The sequence below is a fragment of the Neomonachus schauinslandi genome, chromosome 13 (genome assembly GCF_002201575.2).
Source record: "Neomonachus schauinslandi chromosome 13, ASM220157v2, whole genome shotgun sequence".
Taxonomy (NCBI): domain Eukaryota; kingdom Metazoa; phylum Chordata; class Mammalia; order Carnivora; family Phocidae; genus Neomonachus; species Neomonachus schauinslandi.
Window position 1 is genome coordinate 10,378,950 of NC_058415.1, and position 18,070 is coordinate 10,397,019.

The 18,070-nt window shown below is 49.4% G+C and overlaps 1 long non-coding RNA gene across 1 annotated transcript in view; it reads right to left on the minus strand.

Moving 5' to 3' along the window:
- Positions 1 to 1,676: 1,676 nt before the first annotated feature.
- Positions 1,677 to 18,070, minus strand: part of LOC110584399 — a 21,426-nt gene continuing 5,032 nt past the window's right edge. Inside the window, exons 2-3 of the long non-coding RNA XR_002480576.1 lie at positions 8,314 to 8,321; positions 1,677 to 2,040 (exon numbers count right to left, since the gene is read on the minus strand). This is a non-coding gene — a long non-coding RNA (uncharacterized LOC110584399). The remainder of the gene's footprint in view (positions 2,041 to 8,313; positions 8,322 to 18,070) is intronic.

Consider the following 18,070-nt stretch of genomic DNA (forward strand, 5'->3'; position numbering starts at 1 on the left):
TCTCATGCTCTCTCTAGCTCATTCTCTCTCAAATAAATGAATAAAATCTTTAAAAAAAAATAAAAAAAATACGTAAATAAAATAAAGTAAAATAAAATAGCAAATCCCCTTAAAACCCTCTAAAAATGGTTCTGTCACAGGTGTGAATTAATAGAATCTATTACACCTGAGTGCTGGCCAGTGGCTCCTTCCCATGGGCCTTTTCCTCCAGGAAGAGTCGCCAGCTCTGGGATTCCATGCTGGACTGGAGTGAGCAAACCAGTGGCACCCAGCACACGTTACGGAAGATACCAAGTCTAGCCTTAACGTCATGCCCGAGAACACGCTTCGCTGGTGGTGTGATTGCTCTCTAATCTCCACGCAGGTACCGGGGGGTGTGCGATGGGCTGGAGGCCCCAACACAAGCAGATAAGTGAACCAAAGCATCTCCGTCCTCCAAGCCTTCAGCAGGTCCCCCGCCTGGTGGCCCTCCTATTTTGTGCCAACATCGGCCCCCTATTCTCTTAATATTCTCTCCTGTCTGCTCCAGGCCTTTGTTGTACTAATCATCTATTTTTATCTATTTTTTTTGAGTGGTTTAATTCAAACCTATATTTGTAGTTTCTTTTCTTTGTTTCTTTCTCTTTCTTTTCTTTCTTTTTCTTTCTCTTTCTTTCCTTTCTCTTTCTTTCTTTCTCTCTCTTTCTCTTTCTTTCTTTCTTTCTCTTTCTTTTTCTTTCTTTCTCTTTCTCTTTCTTTGTTTCTTTCTGTTTCTTTTCTTTCTTTCTCTTTCTCTTTCTTTTTCTTTCTTTCTTTCTTTTCCTTCCTTCCTTTCCTTCCTTCCTTCCTTCCTTCCTTCCTTCCTTCCTTCCTTCCTTCCTTTTCTGTCATTTCTAATATGCTTATTCCTAGACCCCCCTCTTGGTACACATGTATAACCAGTGAAAACAGAAGGCAAAGAAGTACACTCATCATTGAGTCTCTTCCAGCTACAAGAGGGGCCGAAAGTGCAGCCTTAAAGTGTACTCGGAATCAGAGAATGTCAGAATGCCTAGTGAACACCACACTCTACCCAGCGTACCAGCTCACCCTCTTGCTGTGCTCAGAATAGACTCATTCCTCTCTCATTGCCCCTGGAGCCCAGATGTCCCGTCCAGGGTCAGTATCCAGTTCAAAATTCGGGTCTCCTTGGACTTCAGTGAATGAGGTGCAGTCTCACCCACCTGGAAACCAGTAAGCCAGAACGCTGGGCTATCTGGGACCCCCCGCCCCACATGCAGTGGCCGCATCAGGATAGGATCTGTGCACGACCCACTCCTTTGGGAAAGGAAAATGCGGGGCTGCACAGCGTCCCTGGTCCACAGTCTGACGTGGACCGAGGGTGTGCGGACGTTCCGAGAAGCTCACACTCTGCGGGGAGAGCATCTTTCTCGAACGGGCCCTGATTCAGCTCCCTGGAGGCAGTTCCCTGTCTGTGCCGTCCATGGCCTGTGGCTCTGCTTTGCTCGTCGATCACTCTCCTAAGTGTCATTTGAATAGGACACTAGTAGAGGATATCCTTGGGGGAGGGACGGCTTTCTCGGCCTGCTTGCTGCCTAAAGGTCGCTGAGGGGACCAAACGTCACTTAAAATCTCGAGCAGTCACAGACACTTTTAGGCCAGGCTGGTGGTTTAAAAAAAAACAAAAACAAAAACCAACTAAACACAGTCCACTTCTTATCTGTTCGAGTCTGGTCAGCTTCTTGGGGCAGTAGCCATCCCTATGGTTTTTTTCCAGACATCCGTCTTAGATCTGCATACCTCTTAGTGCCTTTCTTGCCCCCATGTCTCTGTGGGTACTTGAGCTTATCAGGTTCGGGTGGGAAAGACTCACCCCTAGTCTCTCTCCTTAGCCATGGAAACCAGCAGCATTCCAGAAGGTGGTTACCCCACTGGCTGGGTCCAGAGGGAGGTCAATAATAACATGGGACAGAGACACTGGCTGACCCTTGGTGAAAGTATAGTGGGGTGAGAGATGAACTGTTGTGGGTTAAGACACTGTACTTAGGGGCGCCTGGGTGGCTCAGTTGGTTGGGCGACTGTCTTCGGCTCGGGTCATGATCCTGGAGTCCCGGGATCGAGTCCCGCGTTGGGCTCCCTGCTCAGCGGGGAGTCTGCTTCTCCCTCTGACCCTCCCCCTCTCGTGCTCTCTCTCTCTCTCATTCTCTCTCTCAAATAAATAAATAAAATCTTTAAAAAAAAAAAGACACCGTATTTATTTTTTGATTAAGAAATCTTTAAAAATGGTGGCAAAATTCATATAACATCAAATGTATTATCTTAATCATTTTTAAGTGTACAGTTCAAGAGAGTTAAGTACATTCACATTGTTGTGCAACCGGTGTCCGAAACCCTTTTTGTCTTGTAAAAACTAAAAATCTGCACCCATTAAACAAGATATCCCAGCCCCTGCTCTCCCCCAGCCCCTGGAAACCTCCATCGAACCTCATGCATCTAGGAACTGGACTATTCTAGGTTCCTCATATAAGCAGAATCATGCAGTATTTGTCTTTTTGTGACTGGCTTATTTTACTTAGTATAATGTCCTCAAGGTTCAATCTGTGTTGTGGCAGGTGACAGAATTTTCTTTCTTTCTTTTTTTAAGATTATTTATTTGAGAGAGAGGGAGAGAACATGAGTGGGGGGAGGGGCAGAGGGAGAGGGAGACGCAGGCTTCCCGCTGAGCAGGGAGCCCGACGCGGGCCTCGATCCCAGGACCCCGGGATCGTGACCTGAGCCAAAGGCAGACGCTTAACTGACTGAGCCACCCAGGTGCCCCAGAATTTTCCTTCTTTGTAAGGCTGAATGTGATTCCATTGCAGGTATATACTACATTTGTTTATCCATTCATCCATTGATAGACACGTGGGTCGTTTCTTCCTGTGGCTATGGAGAATAAGGCTGCCAGGCATGTGACTATACAAATATCTCTTCGAACTCTGCTTTCAGTTCTTTTGAGTATATACCCAGAAGGGGCCACTACAATGTTGATGTTTTTGTTTGTGTAGTGTAACTGATCCTATCCTGTGCAGGACCTGGCACAACTCACTTTAGCTTCATACCCATGGGTAGCCGAAGACGGATTGCACTTGCATTGCTCTTTTTTAAAAGAAGGCTGGGCTAAATATTCTTCCTGAGATCCTCAAATAGACCCTTACCTTGGGGGCAGCTGACTCGGTCCCTAGAGAGGAGGTTTGGAGCCCCGCAAACGTGTACCCTCAGCCAAGTGTTCTTCCTTCCTCCTCTCTACTTCATCCTTCATGCTCTCCTTCCAGCCAAATGATTATTAACATTTATGTTTTTATCTCTAGTGCCTGGCAATATGGTTGACATATAACTACAATCTCTCCCCTACTATCAAGGATTTTCCTGGGCACCAGGGATGTAAATCTTAAATGAGGATTGTTCTGGGCCCGAGGGACATAAATATCAAGTAGGACAGACTCGGTGCTGGATAGCTCCCTTCACCCGGCCGGATCCACGCTCCACATCTCCACCCTGCTCTCTGCCCAGAAGGGGGATCCTGTGGCCCCCCTCCCTGGCCTCCTGGCGCCCCTGGCGTCAGGTCAGCCAACAGGGAGCACCAAGGGTGGGTCAGGAGCGAGGCTGGAGTCTTGATTCCCCTGGATTGTCCTTTCCTGGCGCCGCATGCTTGTCTCAGGCTGCTCCCGTCCCTCCGGTGAAGGAGGCCCTTTTCCATAGGACTCTCCCCTCTGGCTTTGCTGACTCTGGGTACCACAGCATCCTCCGTGCTTTCCACTCTACCGGACTTTATCTTGGGGAATTGTCCCTTAGGAAGTGGGGGTTCCCAATCTGGCAGTGGTATCTATTTCCCGCTGAGACCCTGCCAGGCCCATGGCGCTACCCTGTCGGACCCGTGAAGAAGACAGAGAGGAAACAATAATGTAGATACCATGTTGTGACAGTAACTCTAGTCCAAGAAGCCATGGGAGTCACTATGGGTGGGTAAGAGAAAGCATTTAAACTAAACTACCCTGAAGAATCTACTGTACCCAGAGCAAGGTGCCTGATCTGGGTATTTCAGAATTCAGTTGCTCACTGTGTTCATAGTGTGCAAATCTAGAAGAGATTCAGGTAACAAGAGAAATGACAGTATTACCCATGTGCAACTGTTTCTCACGAAGGACGCTCCTGGATACAGGAGTGCTACTTAAACCAGCCTGTAAGCGGTCCATGCGGCCTTGTCCCCAAGCAGATGCAAGCTCCGCAGAGCACCCTGGTGGGGCTTTGACCACCCGTGCTCCAAGACCCGAGAAGCTTCTGCTCGTGACTGTGGCCACCTGCTCGCCCTCTCCTTATTGGCCAGTATTCCTGGGCTGCAGGGGCCCTTTCTAGTGTTCTCAATAACGTCAAAGTCATCCCTGCCATGGCCCGTGGATCTCTTTCCTCTGCTTTCTCAACTCCACCTGCGACGATACCTAGCGTCACTGTCAAAGTTGCATTTTTTTTTAAATTTATTTATTTGACAGAGAGAGACACAGCGAGAGAGGGAACACAAGCAGGGGGAGTGGGAGAGGGAGAAGCAGGCTCCCCGCCGAGCAGGGAGCCCGATGCGGGGCTCGATCCCAGGACCCCGGGACCATGACCTGAGCCGAAGGCAGACGCTTACCGACTGAGCCACCCCGGCGCCCTCAAAGTTGCATTTTAACATCCAGCCCGATGCCCTCTTTGTTGCTCTGTGAGGTTCAGTACTGTACTCACAGACACTTGCTCAGGCACAATAGGCCAAAACTAGCTGCTGGAACAGAAAGCGCTCCGGGACAGAGGGGTCCAGTTGGAAGTTGACAGACTGGTGAGTATGTAGGTTAAGATGTGAATGGTTTGGGGGAACATTAGGTTGGGGGACTTAGGCATGCACAAGGGGGACACAGGGCTGCCCGAGAAGAGGCCGGGAGGAGAGCAGTGGCAGCCGAGGGGGGAGTGAGCAGGAAAGATGGGTGGAGTCAGAACAGTTGAGGGCCATTGGCCAACATCAGGAGGTTGGATCTCACATTTTGGGCTGGGGAAAGCCTTCCATGGCTTGTAATCCAGGCAACCGCGACTCACAGTCTTCCCCAAGACATTCTACCCTCAGACGGTGAGAATGTCCACACCGTGGGCTTGACCTTCCTGATAAAAAAAACTCTTGTTGGGTTTGAATCACCTCTTCTGAAGGGGGTTCAAATCCTCTGGGGGTGGTAACGACACATCAGGACTAGTGTGAATGAAGCAAGGGTGGCTGGATAAGCTTGCTGAAGACAGTCTTCATCCAGCAGTTTTCCCTTTGCATGCCCTTGCCTTCAGAATCTCCAGAGCATGCACGCCACCTCCCAACCACAGGGCAGATGGTGGTATGGGGTCAGGGTTAGGGGACTAGAAAACGCAGAGTAGCCGTGACCTGTTGGAACATTTTTTTTAAAAAATAAGTTTCCCTACCCCCCCCTTTTTTTTCTTTATATCCTCTAATCTCACCATTCATTCATTCTGAACTTCGCTGCTTCTTTTGACCATTCTTAAGGTACGGAGCAGGGGCGGGGGGATGGTGTGGTAGGAAAGGAGGGCTGTCATTTTTATTCTGCAGGCGATGAGAGCCATCGGTGGGCTCCACGTTGGAGAGACGTGATCCGGCTCAGGCTGCCTCGGACTCACTGTGCAAACAGTGGTCAAAGTGACGAGTAACCCGGCCCACTTGGGTTATATTTTAAGATGGAGACAATGGCATTTACTGGAGACTTGGAGGCGGGGGTAAGGCAAAGAGAAGAGCGAAAAAGACTCCTAGTTTTTTGACTTGAGCAACGGGTACAGGAAAGTATAAAAGATGCCAGTCTCTTTATTTTTCTAAAGAAACTATGCATGTGTATTTCTTTTTAAAAGTATGTAAAGTGTTTTTCTACATGTGTGTTTTCTATATATGTACGCTACATATGTACAGTTTTACTATATCTAAATATATAGTTCTATGAATATTGAGAGAGAGAGAGAGAGAGAGAGATGGAAACAGGTAAAATTGTTAACAGTGATTTTCCCAGGGGAGAGAGAGGGACTTTCCTTCTCTGACCTATTGCTTCTGTTTAATCATGATTTTTCCGTGATGATGTATTAATTGTACTCAGGAAACTATCCACAAACTGTGAGCAATGGTAATCTCCGGGTAGTGAGAATGAACATTTTTTCTTCTTTATATGGTCTAGTTGTAGTAGGTCACCCTATTGCTATACAGCCATGTCACCACAAACTCAGTGGCTCAAAGCAACATGTATTCATTATGCCACAGTTTCCGTGGGTCAGGAGTCCAGGTCCAGCTTAGCCGCATCTGCTGCAAAGCTGTAATCAACATGATCACTGGGGCTGTGGTCTCATCTGCGGCCAGAGTGGGAAAGAATATACTTCCCTGCTCACATTGCTGTTAGGAGCTTTCCGTTTCTTGCGGGTTGTCCGATGGAGGGCCTCATTTTCTTGGAAGTTGTTGGCCAGAGGGCACCCTCGGCTCCTTGCCATGTGGGTCTTGCCAACAATGACCACTTACTTCCTCACAGCCTACAAGGAAGAGTCTCCTTGCAAGACAGGTATTACAACCTTACGTGACGTGATCATAGACATGACATTCTATCGCCTTTGCCATCCCGTGTGGGCAGAAGCAAGTCACAGGTCCCACCCCTGCTCGAGGGGAGGGGCATCGCAAAGGCGTGACCATCAGAAGATGGTCTGTCTGCCACACTTGTTTCCTAATAATAATTTACAGTACACCTGTAGCTTCTGTCTTAATGCGCTATTTTTAAAATACTGTATTCATTTTCAACAATTGAAAAACAGTAGAGAAGAAGATTATTTATAAACAACCTAAAAGGTATTGATTTCTTAGTAAAAAGAATTTCTTAAATTAGGCTCTGCTCTGATTATGTTTCCTAAAGCTGAAATCTGTTTAATGAAGCTAATATAAAGAATAAGACCAATGTTTTTTGTTTTGGGAGTTTGTGTGTGTGTGTGTGTGTTTCCAAAAAGACCCCTGAACCTTTATTTCAAATAGGTAGGAGGTCATCGAGGATTAAAGGTAATGGAAAAACATACTAACTACCCATGGACCACATCTGGAAGATGATGCCTCCTGTCCAGCTCATTGGAACTTCCTGGGGGTTGCTCTTCTCAAAATACTCGACAGATGGGGTGCCTAGGTGGCTCAGTCGTTAAGCGTCTGCCTTCGGCTCAGGTCGTAATCCCAGGATCCTGGGATCAAGCCCCACGTGGGGCTCCTTGCTCAGCGGGGAGCCTGCTTCTCCCTCTGCCTGCTGCTCCCTTTTCTTGTGTTCCCTCTCTCTCTCAAATAAAGAAATAAAATCTTAAAAAAAAAAAAAAATCCGACAGTTTCTTCTGGAGGCTGCCCTTTACCTGGAGCTGTCGTGTTGTACTGGAAGAAAATCTCAGCAGAACGTGGAGAACTCAGGTTCCGGTTTAGAGCCCATTACTTTTGTAACATCAAACACAAAATCTCATTTCTCTGGGTTTCCATTTTTGTATATTTGAAGGGGAATAAAAGTGATACTTGCATCCGTTGATTCTTTAGTAGCAGATGGATGAGATAAATCAATCCATACCCATCTGGCTTTCTAGAAGTTCATGATTTAGGGTCTAGCAGCAACTTCAGCGTAGGCTTTCTTACCTATCACAGCTGTTCCCCTGTAAGACCTAACTCAGTATCGGAAGGGCTCTTCCCACCCGCATCGTGTTGTCTCTGCTGCCTGGTTCAGACTCTCTTGTGGTGCAGTGAACACCCCCCCCCAGAATGCCAATCCAGTTCACGAGGACCAACCCCTTCCTGGTCTCCCTTAACGATCACAGTGGACCCCTGGCCACATGTCTGGACCGGGCATGGGCCCAAACCCAGCGAGGCCACTCGGTTTCTTAGCCTTGGGGATTTGGAGGCGGGACTCCAAGTGCCACTGCCGGAAAGAGCCTCACCCTCAGTCACCAGCATTCCTGCCTGCCCCTCGTCTCCCTGGGTCCCTCAGAAGAGGCGACGTCAGCTGGACTGACGGACCGACCTTCCTCCCAGGTTCCTTCCGTCTGCTGTCCTACTCACGCTCTCATTTGTTCGGGAAGCATTCATCGTTGGACGGCTGGCGGGCACTTTACACTATTCATTTAATCTTCACAGCAACGTCAACCCATGCGGCTTTCTAGAACTTCTGTGGCCACGACTCTGAAGGTGGGCATTATCACCTGCAGGCTACAGGTGTAGAAATGAAGTCTCCAAAAGGGAAGCTAACTTGCTCACAGGCTCAGGTGTAAAGGGGGAACGAAGGAGTCTAAGTTAGGTCTGATGCCAGAGTTCCTGGTACTTTTTCTCTCATCCCACAGGAGTGGGCTCGGTCTGCGTTTGGCCTCCCGGGGACGGTGAAGAGGGAGAACACCCTTGTCGGACCCGACTGAGGACGGTGCAGTACCCAGATGTAGACACCAGGTGGCAGAGAACCGTAGGGCGCACGGCTCCCCTAGCCCGCGCTGGGTACGGTTCCCGCTTCTAGATTCCTGCCTTCTTGACGTTGAGAGAAGGATGTGTACAACTATTCAATACATACCCAAACTATAAATGTGTCATAATTTGCTACAATAAATAGAGGGAGAATTGTAGAAGGAAAAACAAATATATATAGAGAAAAAAAGTAGTGACAGGTATCAACACTGTAATTGGCAAAGGTTCACTTAAATTTTTCTTTTTAGTATGGTTGTTTAGATGACACAGTGCAATAATTTATTAAGTGGTATTTTTTTTTATTCTTATGTTAATCCCCATACATTACATCATTAGTTTTAGATGTAGTGTTCCATGATTCATTGTTTGTGCATAACACCCAGTGCTCCATGCAGAATGTGCCCTCCTCAATACCCACCACCAGGCTAACCCATCCCCCCACCCCTCTCCCCTCTAGAACCCTGTTTGTTTTTCAGAGTCCATCGTCTCTCATGGTTCGTCTACCCCTCCGATTTCCCCCGCTTCATTCTTCCCCTCCCGCTACCTTCTTCTTCTTCTTTTTTTTTTTCTTAACATATATTGCATTATTTGTTTCAGAGGTACAGATCTGAGATTCAACAGTCTTGCACAATTCACAGCGCTTACCAGAGCACATACCCTCCCCAGTGTCTATCACCCAGTCACCCCATCCCTCCCACCCCACCCCCCACTCCAGCAACCCTCAGTTTGTTTCCTGAGATTAAGAATTCCTCATATCAGTGAGATCATATGATACATGTCTTTCTGTTTGACTTATTTCACTCAACATAATACCCTCCAGTTCCATCCACGTCGTTGCAAATGGCAAGATCTCATTCCTTTTGATGGCTGCATAATATTCCATTGTATATATATACCACATTATTAAGTGGTATTTAAATTCCCACCTTTTTTTTTTTTTTTTTTAGAAAGAGCGAGCGCTTGTGTGTGCAAGCAGGTGGCAAGGGAGTGGGAGCAGAGGGAGAAGGAGAGAGAGAATCTTAAGTAGGCTCCATGCGGTGGTCCATCTCACGACCCTGAGATCATGACCTGAGCCAAAATCAAGAGTCTGATGCTTACCTGAGTGAGCCACCCCAGACCCCCCTTAATTCCCACATAATTTTTGAAAAAAATAATGGACCTCTTTAAATTCTCTTTTCCTTATTTTTACTAGAGGGAAGAGTATCTTTCCTCTAATTATGGAACGGAAAGAGTATATAATTTCGTTTTATGGGAAAGAAGTCTACTAAGGTGGTGTTTCATTTTAGTCTTACAGTGTTTCAGAACGTGAGTACTGAGACTTGAAATCAGGTGTTTCTACGACTGCAGGCAAAAAAAGGCCAGTGCTCCCTATTGCCCACAGAGTAAGTGAGGTCAAGGCAAGGGCCAGACCTAGTTTAGTTGGTCCAGGAAGCCCTCTCTGGGGCCTCACCTCACTTGATATGAAGTACGGTACGTCCAGTGGCCTGCAAGAGGAAAGACTTTTGCTTTTTTCCAAAGTAGGGTAGAACATGCTTCCAAAGATGAAGACTCGCCCACGTTAGCCACAAGGAGGTGTGAGGCGTTCTCCTCTGTGTACCATCGTTACTGGTCACGGAAGCTTCACGAGTGACAAGAAACTCTCAGAAGAGCAGGTGCCAAGTGTCTCGTCTAAGAGCACTGAGGGACTGCAGCGGTCAGCCAGAGAACAGAAGCAAGGACGCAGTGACAGTGAACTCCCTTCGTGCCCTGGAACAGAACCAGTAAGGGAGGCCTGTTTCCCTTATTAAACTGGATTAGTGTCTATATTGATCGCCTTCCCTCCAGATGAATAGCCATAATAGGAGTGCATTGTTCTGGTCTCTTCTGATTGTCCACTGATAGATCCACTGGTATGCATAAGGCCACCCCTTATAATGCTGGTTGGGGCCATGCTTCTCTGCATTTGCTTAGCAAAGAGACCAGTGTTTGAGGCCCAGAAATGAAAGAACCCAAGGAGCAAGAAGGGGACAGACACAGAAGCTGCTAAGGAGGTGGAACACAGGGAGCTTGGTGACAACCCAGCTCATGGGACTCGATGAGGGGATGCCCGGAAGTGCTCCATACAGCATCAGGCCACAGGAGGGAATGGGCCGGCATGGGCTGCTAGCATGCAGGGGAATGGTGAGCGAGCCTAGAACACGGCAGCGCGGCCCGGGGTAGGCTGGAATCCGTCTGTCCCACACTGAGAGGCACACAGGAGTGCGTGAGGACCCCTTCCTCCGCACGCCCCACATGCAGGCTTCAGGCTCCTCTGAGAAGTCTTCTTGCTGCCCAGTGGGCTTTTCTTTTCGTCACCCAAAGAGCAGCCTGCCGGGGTCCAGCGCCATAGGGGACGATCCAGTTCGAACAGGGACATCTGCGGTTTAAACGATTAGCCACCAGCCCAGCTGTTGTCCGCGCTCATGGGGTGACTGGGAAGACACTGTCTCCATGCGAGCACCTGGTGCCCTGGGGAGGAATGCCGGTCACTGGAACTTGGAATGAAAAGCAGCCCAACCTCAAGGAAAAACGCCCTCACCCCCAGCGAAAGAGTTGGCCCTCCTGGAGCGCTTAGACACATCTACAAAATGCTTTGATGAGCATGACCTCTGTGGTTGCTCGTCACTTGCTTTTCTGGGTGTAAGAGGCTTGGAGTAACTGGTGGGGTGCTTGCGTGGCTCCTCTGGGGTCTTCACGGCCCCAGCAGGGTGCTGTGTAGCCTGCATGGGTTTCCACCTTCCATGGGTTCTTTCTTGCCCTAGCTCTGGACAGGGTCCTGAGAACTCAAGGGGACCCCTCTGAGAAGACTTCTGGGTAAGAAGGGGGGTATCGCCAGCGTTATTTACGGAGTGCCAGAGAATAGTTCTGGAACTGCAGGGCTCCATCTGAGACTGCATCATCCGGATTTCTGTGGCTTCTTACTGCTCACGTAGGAGCCGTGGGCCACCACCAGTGGGTGGGTGAGGTTGAAAAGAAAAAATTCATCATGGCTAGACACATAAAACAGCAGTGTGCGTGTGTGTCCTCTCTTGCTGTCTTGGCAGTCTGCGCCTCAGAGGAAAGGGTAGAAGCCAGCAAACTGGTTGCTTTCCAAGGGCACCTTGAAGGAGTCTTATTAAAGCGACAGCCCGATGTTCTGTGGCAGGTAAATAAGCTCTGTTCTTGTTGACCGATCAGCCGAAGTCCTTAGACTTACTGGCTGAAACCACCCACGACCTGGAGAACTCAGCCAGCCACACGGCAAGGACACAGAGCCCCCCGGGGCTCAGCCCTTCTAATAATACATTTTCTCGGCAGGGCCCGTAAATAAGCATCCTTGCTTGTTTTGCTGGAGACAGCGGGCCTGCCTCCTGTATGCTCCCTCCTTAGGGTGGGAGTGATATCCTCAGCACTTGCTTTCCCAAGTAGAACAGACTTGGAGAAAGCAGCTGTGCTTTAGCTTTTTGTTCTAGAAAGTTCTGTCCTCCTAGTTGACAGGCCACATGACCTAAATAGAACTGGGGCAGGGTGGTTGGGTGCTTGTGTGACTCTTCTGGGGTCTGCAGACTCCTGGCCCAGCCCTAACTGCAGTGGCTGTGGTAGGCGGGAGCGTGACACTCAGAGGCACATGGAAAACCAAGTAATTGTATTTGCAGTAGCAAGGGTATTCCCGGAATCACACTTCTGTGTCTTTAACTGAGCAGAGTCTAGGATATTTTAGGGGACCAATTTTGGACCTGAAGGATTTACGTTCGCCCTGTAGCTCCTAAATCATCTGGCTAGGGGGGCAGACTGTCCCATGAGACCCAGGCAGAGTTTGAGGCCATAGACATTTGCTGAAAAAAGGCAGGTGTAACTCAGCTTGCAATCTTTTCCCTGGAATAAATTTGTCTTCCCGAGTTAATCTCAGAGAAAGGGCAGTTTGGTTGATTTTGTCTCCAGAATTTGAGTCTCTAACACTGAAATATAATCCCACTGGATGTATTGCTTTGGTGAAGAATTGTTTTCTCCCTACAAGAGGGGCAGTGTATTGGAGTAAGCGCAGGGATTCTAGAACTGGGTTCTTGGCCCAGCTCTGTCACTTAATAGCTGTGTGATGTTGGGCAAGTTACCTAACCTCCCTGCTTCTGTTTCCTTCTCTGCCCAAAGGGGAAAGTAACGGTGGGCATTTACCTTACAGGTTGATGGTGAGGAGAAAATGAATTAACACGCATAAAGCACTGAGAACAGTGCCTGGTACATAGTTAGGTGCTATATAAAGGATTGTTATCTTTCACTATTTGAAACCAGAGCAGAATGTGAAATAAAGGGGTGTTGGGCTGCTGGCCTGGAGTAGTAGCAATCTTGGCCTAGGATGCAAGAGACACGCACTCTCTAATCAGGCTTCCCATTAAATAGTTGGGTAACTCGGAGCCACTCAGAGCTTCAGTTCCTTCATTTTATGATTTTTTTAAAAAGACTGATGGATTGATTGATTTAGAGAGTGTGAGCAGGAGGAGGGGCAGAGGGAGAGAGAGAATCCCAAGCAGACCCTGGGCCGAGTACAAAGCCTGACACGGGGATTGATCTCACGACCCTCAGATCATGACCTGAGCCGAAACCAAGAGTTGGATGCCTAACCGACTGAGCCACCCAGGTGCCCCAGTTCCTTCATTGTGGGGTGGTGATAACAACCCAAGTGACCATCCAAGGATAATGGATAAACAAAACATGGCATATACATACAATGCGCTATTATCCTGCCATAAAAAGGGATGGAGGCCTGACACTCGCTACAACATGGTTGAATCTTGAAGATGTTATGCCAAGTGAAATACACTTACGTCAGGCAAATTCGCACAAACAGAAAGTGGAACGGAGCATACCAGAGGCGAGCGGGAGTGGGAAGTGGGTCGTTACTGCTTGATGGTAAGCTTCTGCTTTGGGTGATGAGTTTTGGAGACGGATGGTTCCGGTGGTTATTCATCAGTGCAAATGTACTGAATGCCACTGAATCATACACTTATTAAAATTAAAATGGCAAATTGCATGTTATGCGTATTTTACCACAACGAAAAAAAAATCACACATAAGAAGTCAAAATAAGAAAGGGAGAGACAAGCTTTGAAAGAGAAAGGGACTTGCTATAAACTTTGAACTTTTATAGTCCATGAAGCCATAAATGTGGGTTACCAGGGGTAAAATGAGATGGTGACATTTGCCCGAAAGCCCTTTCCAGCGCCAGCCTGCTAGGAGGTAAACTCCCTTTCTTTCGGGCACTGTCCTGCTCTTTGCTTCCTTCAGGACACAAGTCTGGATGAATCTTCCCAGGAGCTCTCCTACCTCCCCTGGGCTCCACCTGCCATCCTATCTCAGGGGCCCGCTGCACCCTAACGTGCTTTTCTTTACTTGGGTGTGGCTGCTTGTCAACGCAATGGTTATCCCCTCGATGGGGAGGGGCTGATCCTCTCCACTTTGTGCAGCCCTACCCCCACCCTTAGTCCTTGACTCAGAAGGAGTCACAATAGATGCTCGAGAAGATTCCTCCCTGCATCCCTTATGAGGAACTACAACTACCGCTGGGCCTGGCTGCATCGTGTCCTGCACCTAGACTTCTGCTCTGCCCACCGTCACCAAGACATCTTACCTTGTGATGCAGAACGTGCGTGCGTGGGCATGTGAATGCAGTTTCATTAACTATTACTAACCATTACTATACGTGGTACAATCTGAAATTCCGGATTTATTGGATTATTAAAAAATGCTTGTAGTAACACTGATTTTGCACTCATGGTTTTTTGTTTGGAAAACATGGTCAGTAGGAGACTGGCTCATGCAGGGGTGTGTCCACCACTGGCCGCTGGGGAGGGGCGGGGCTGATAGGTCAGGCTGCGCAGGGAACAGAGTGAGTGACCGGGTTGGTGGCTTGGAGGAAAGCCGCAGTCTCAGCACTGATGGGACCTCAGGATGCCCATGCAGGCTCTCACGTCCCTTAACGCTGGTGGAGCCCATTCCGACTTCAGTTGCTTTAGCTGAACGAGCTTTTCCTAGTTCACCCTTTCCTGGGGGGCGGAGAGGTGTCATTTAAATGCGTTGTGTGAGGGCACCTGGGTGGCTCAGTCGTTGGGCGTCTGCCTTCGGCTCGGGTCATGGTCCCAGGGTCCTGGGATCGAGCCCCACATCGGGCTCCCTGCTCGGCGGGAAGCCTGCTTCTCCCTCTCCCACTCCCCCTGCTTCTGTTCCCTCTCTCGCTGTGCCTCTCTCTGTCAAATAAATAAATAAAATCTTTAAAAAAATAAAAAAAATAAATGCGTTGTGTGCTGGGGGTTGGATTTTTGGCTCAGTGTTCCGACCCCTTCCTCCTGGAGCAGGACAAAACTCCTCTTCTCCCTGTTCACATGACTGCCCTTTAGATGTGTGACCGCCCACTCTCTGGCTCGCGGTGAACAGCCTGTGGACTCCGGACTTGGGACCCAGCACCTTCTTCCTGACAAATGCTTCCGCTCGCCATCTGGGTTGTGGGGAAAGTGGCATCCCTGGAAGGGAATGTGGGTGGCAGGGCCCGGCCCTGGTGATCCTGGGACCCATGGCATCTGAAGACAACTGTAAGAAGGCATCCATCCCCCTCAGCATGCGGCCGCGGGCTCTTCCAGCCTTCGTCTGTGAGGCTGGGGTCTGAGAGTTACATAGGTCTCCTTGTCTTCCTGTGAGCTCCGCCCACAATCCTACAAAGGTGTTTCTCATGCTTGACCAAAGTGACGATGCCGTCGGTTGGACCTTTATGGTGGAACCTGGGAACACATGCCTCTGTATTTTGAGGCTATTCGGTAGACGGCTTCTCACAGAGCAGCCAGACGGTTATGCTGTCCCTAGGCAGTGAAGAGTTCCCTTCTTTCTTCTTCTTTTTAAAAGATTTATTTATTTATCTGAGAGAGAAAGTACACAAGCAGGGGGAGAGGCAGAGGGCAGGGGAGAATCCCAAGCAGACCCCCTGCTGCACAAGGAGCCCAACATGGGGCTCCATCTCACGACCCTGAGATCGTAACCTGAACCGAAATCAAGAGTTGTCGGATGCTTCGCAGACTGGGCCCCCTAGGAGTTCCCTTCACTCCATTAGCAAGTGGGAAAGCTCTTGTCTCTGCCAGCTGCCCGCCCCCAACCTCAGCACGCACAGCCCCTCAGCCGGCACAACCAAGATCCCAGCTCCGTGGGGGATGTTAGGCTGGGACCAGCTCCCGAAGGGCAGGTAACTGCCCCGACACCGTGCCCGACTCACTTGGTAAGACTGCCTCAGAACGGGCACCTGGATGGCTCAGCTGGTTGAGCGACTGCCTTCGGCTCAGGTCATGATCCTGGAGTCCCGGGATCGAGTCCCGCATCGGGCTTCCTGCTCGGCAGGGGGTCTGCTTCTCCCTCTGCCCTCTTCCCTCTCATGCTCTCTGTCTCTCATTCTCTCTCTCTCAAATAAATAAATAAAATCTTTAAAAAAAAAAAAAAAAAAAAAGACTGCCTCCGAACAAGTCCATGGACAAGACTTCAGACAAGATTACGGAGCCCTGCCTGTTGGCCACGGGAGGTAGCCAGGGCCTGTGGTGAGAATCCTGCTTCTAGCTGGGACCCGAAGGGGCTCTAACGTGACTCATGCCAGTCCCCTCTTGGACTCTGTCAGCAGGAAGCCAAAGGCTGTGGACATGGTTCCCGGTGTGGGTGCCTCGGTTAGGACAGCCTGGAGCAATGAAGGGTCTTCCTCTGTCATGTCTCACCCTGGCTGAGGCCCCTCAAACACAGCATTTGAAACCAGCTCCCAAGACTCTCAGGACAAGTCCTCCCTTCCAGCTGCTTCCGGGTGGCCACCCCACTTCCTGCCCACTGCTGCACGTTGTCACAGTCCCTGGCCGCTCTGTGGCGGGGGAGTCTAGTCAGGGGCTCCCCCACGGTGATGCTCATTGCAGTGATGATGGTTTGGCTGAAAATTTCCATGAGGTGTCCACTGTGGAAGAGCTCCGCAAGCATCAGTTAGCCTCAAGGAGGGACCAGATTTACCGTCTCCACCCTTTCCCACAGGTATTTAAGGAGGGTAATAGAAGTAGGTCTGTTGAGCAACACCCAAAACCCTGGCCAGAACCACTAAGGGGAAGGATCTCACTGTGAAGTATTTATTGCATTTTCTGGCTCCACATCCTTTACTCTGTTTGAAGCCAAACATCCTGACTTGTTCTTCTCACTGAAGAGGCCCGACCTGTTTCCCGATCTCCTTGAATCTGGGCTGGTCTTGGACTTGCCGGGGCCAAGAGCATGTCGTGTGGAATGATGGGGTGCCAGCACTGAAGCGAAGCCTGAACAAGCCTGGTCCACTTGCTCTTCCTGCATCTTTGTCACGGCCTTGAGAACATCCTTGAGCTATGTAGCTGGAAGGTACGAGTCACAGAGCTGAAACCGTGAGCTACGGGAGCGGAGCCAGCTTCCCTCAGCTGATGGCCCAGCGTGAGACGGGCCAGGGTCAGCAGCAGAGCCGGAGGTTAGTGGGCTCCCCAAGCCCGGGAGGAATAAATGCTCATGGCTGGATACCACAGAGGCTTTGCGGGCTGTGTGTTACAGAGCATCACTGTGGGCAAGGTCACCGACGTGCCCACTTATAAATCAGAGAATGACACATCCTTGGAAGAATTATCAGCAGCAACTTTCGCCTTCAAAGAAAAATGGGTCCCTGCAGACTGATCTTCGCTTGCGCTACCTCGAGCTGAAGATCCTTCCCCGGCCTTCAGTTCTACAGATGTGTTCAATATCTTGGTAGAAACCACAGAATGAGCACAGCAAGAAGTGAAAAGTCATTCTTGATTAGGCATCAAATCGACGGAGGGGGTTGAAGCAGAGCCCGGAAAAGAGATGCCTCCCCGTATTTCCACGGATTGCTGAGAGCAGGGGGCTTCTCTACCCAGACAGGGTGGCTCTTTGCAGCGGTTGCTGTTCTTCATGTTGACATCTGGATAAAACTCCCCTTCATGCAGAGCTCAGCGTGTGTACAGACCACCGAGAGGTCCCCTTTGTTAGACTCACGGGAGAGGGGTGGCAGTATTTGGCTTCCCTAATTTCAGTGTGAATCAGAAGCACAGATATGCATCTGGCAGGACGAACTCATGAATCCAAGTCTGTCACTCTGGCAGTCATAGGCTTATCGGCCTCCTGAGCCTGAGTCCCCAGACTCCTAACACATAGAGACACATAAAAGTACTCTGTTCTACCTTTTGAAATATTATACGGACCAGAAAACACGGCAGGGCTTACAAGATCAACACCAAGCTTCCGGCTCTACCCTGACCATGATTGAATGGGGCCTCGGGAGCAACTTCATGAATGTTCTCCGGTCATTCAAGGCCTGCCATCAATCAGTGTTGGCTGGTGTACTTCCTGAAAGGGAGTCTTGTCTCTCAGAGATTAATTTATAGGTGGGGGAGGGTATAAACAAGTTGCCTCCAGTTTCCCTGTGAAATACTAATTTCCCCTCCCTCTTCTTGACTCGTCTCAACGGAGTCTCTGACCCAAGAACAATGGACATGCATGATATGTGCCTCGAGTTGGTTCCTGGTCCTGTGGGCCCCCAGGGCC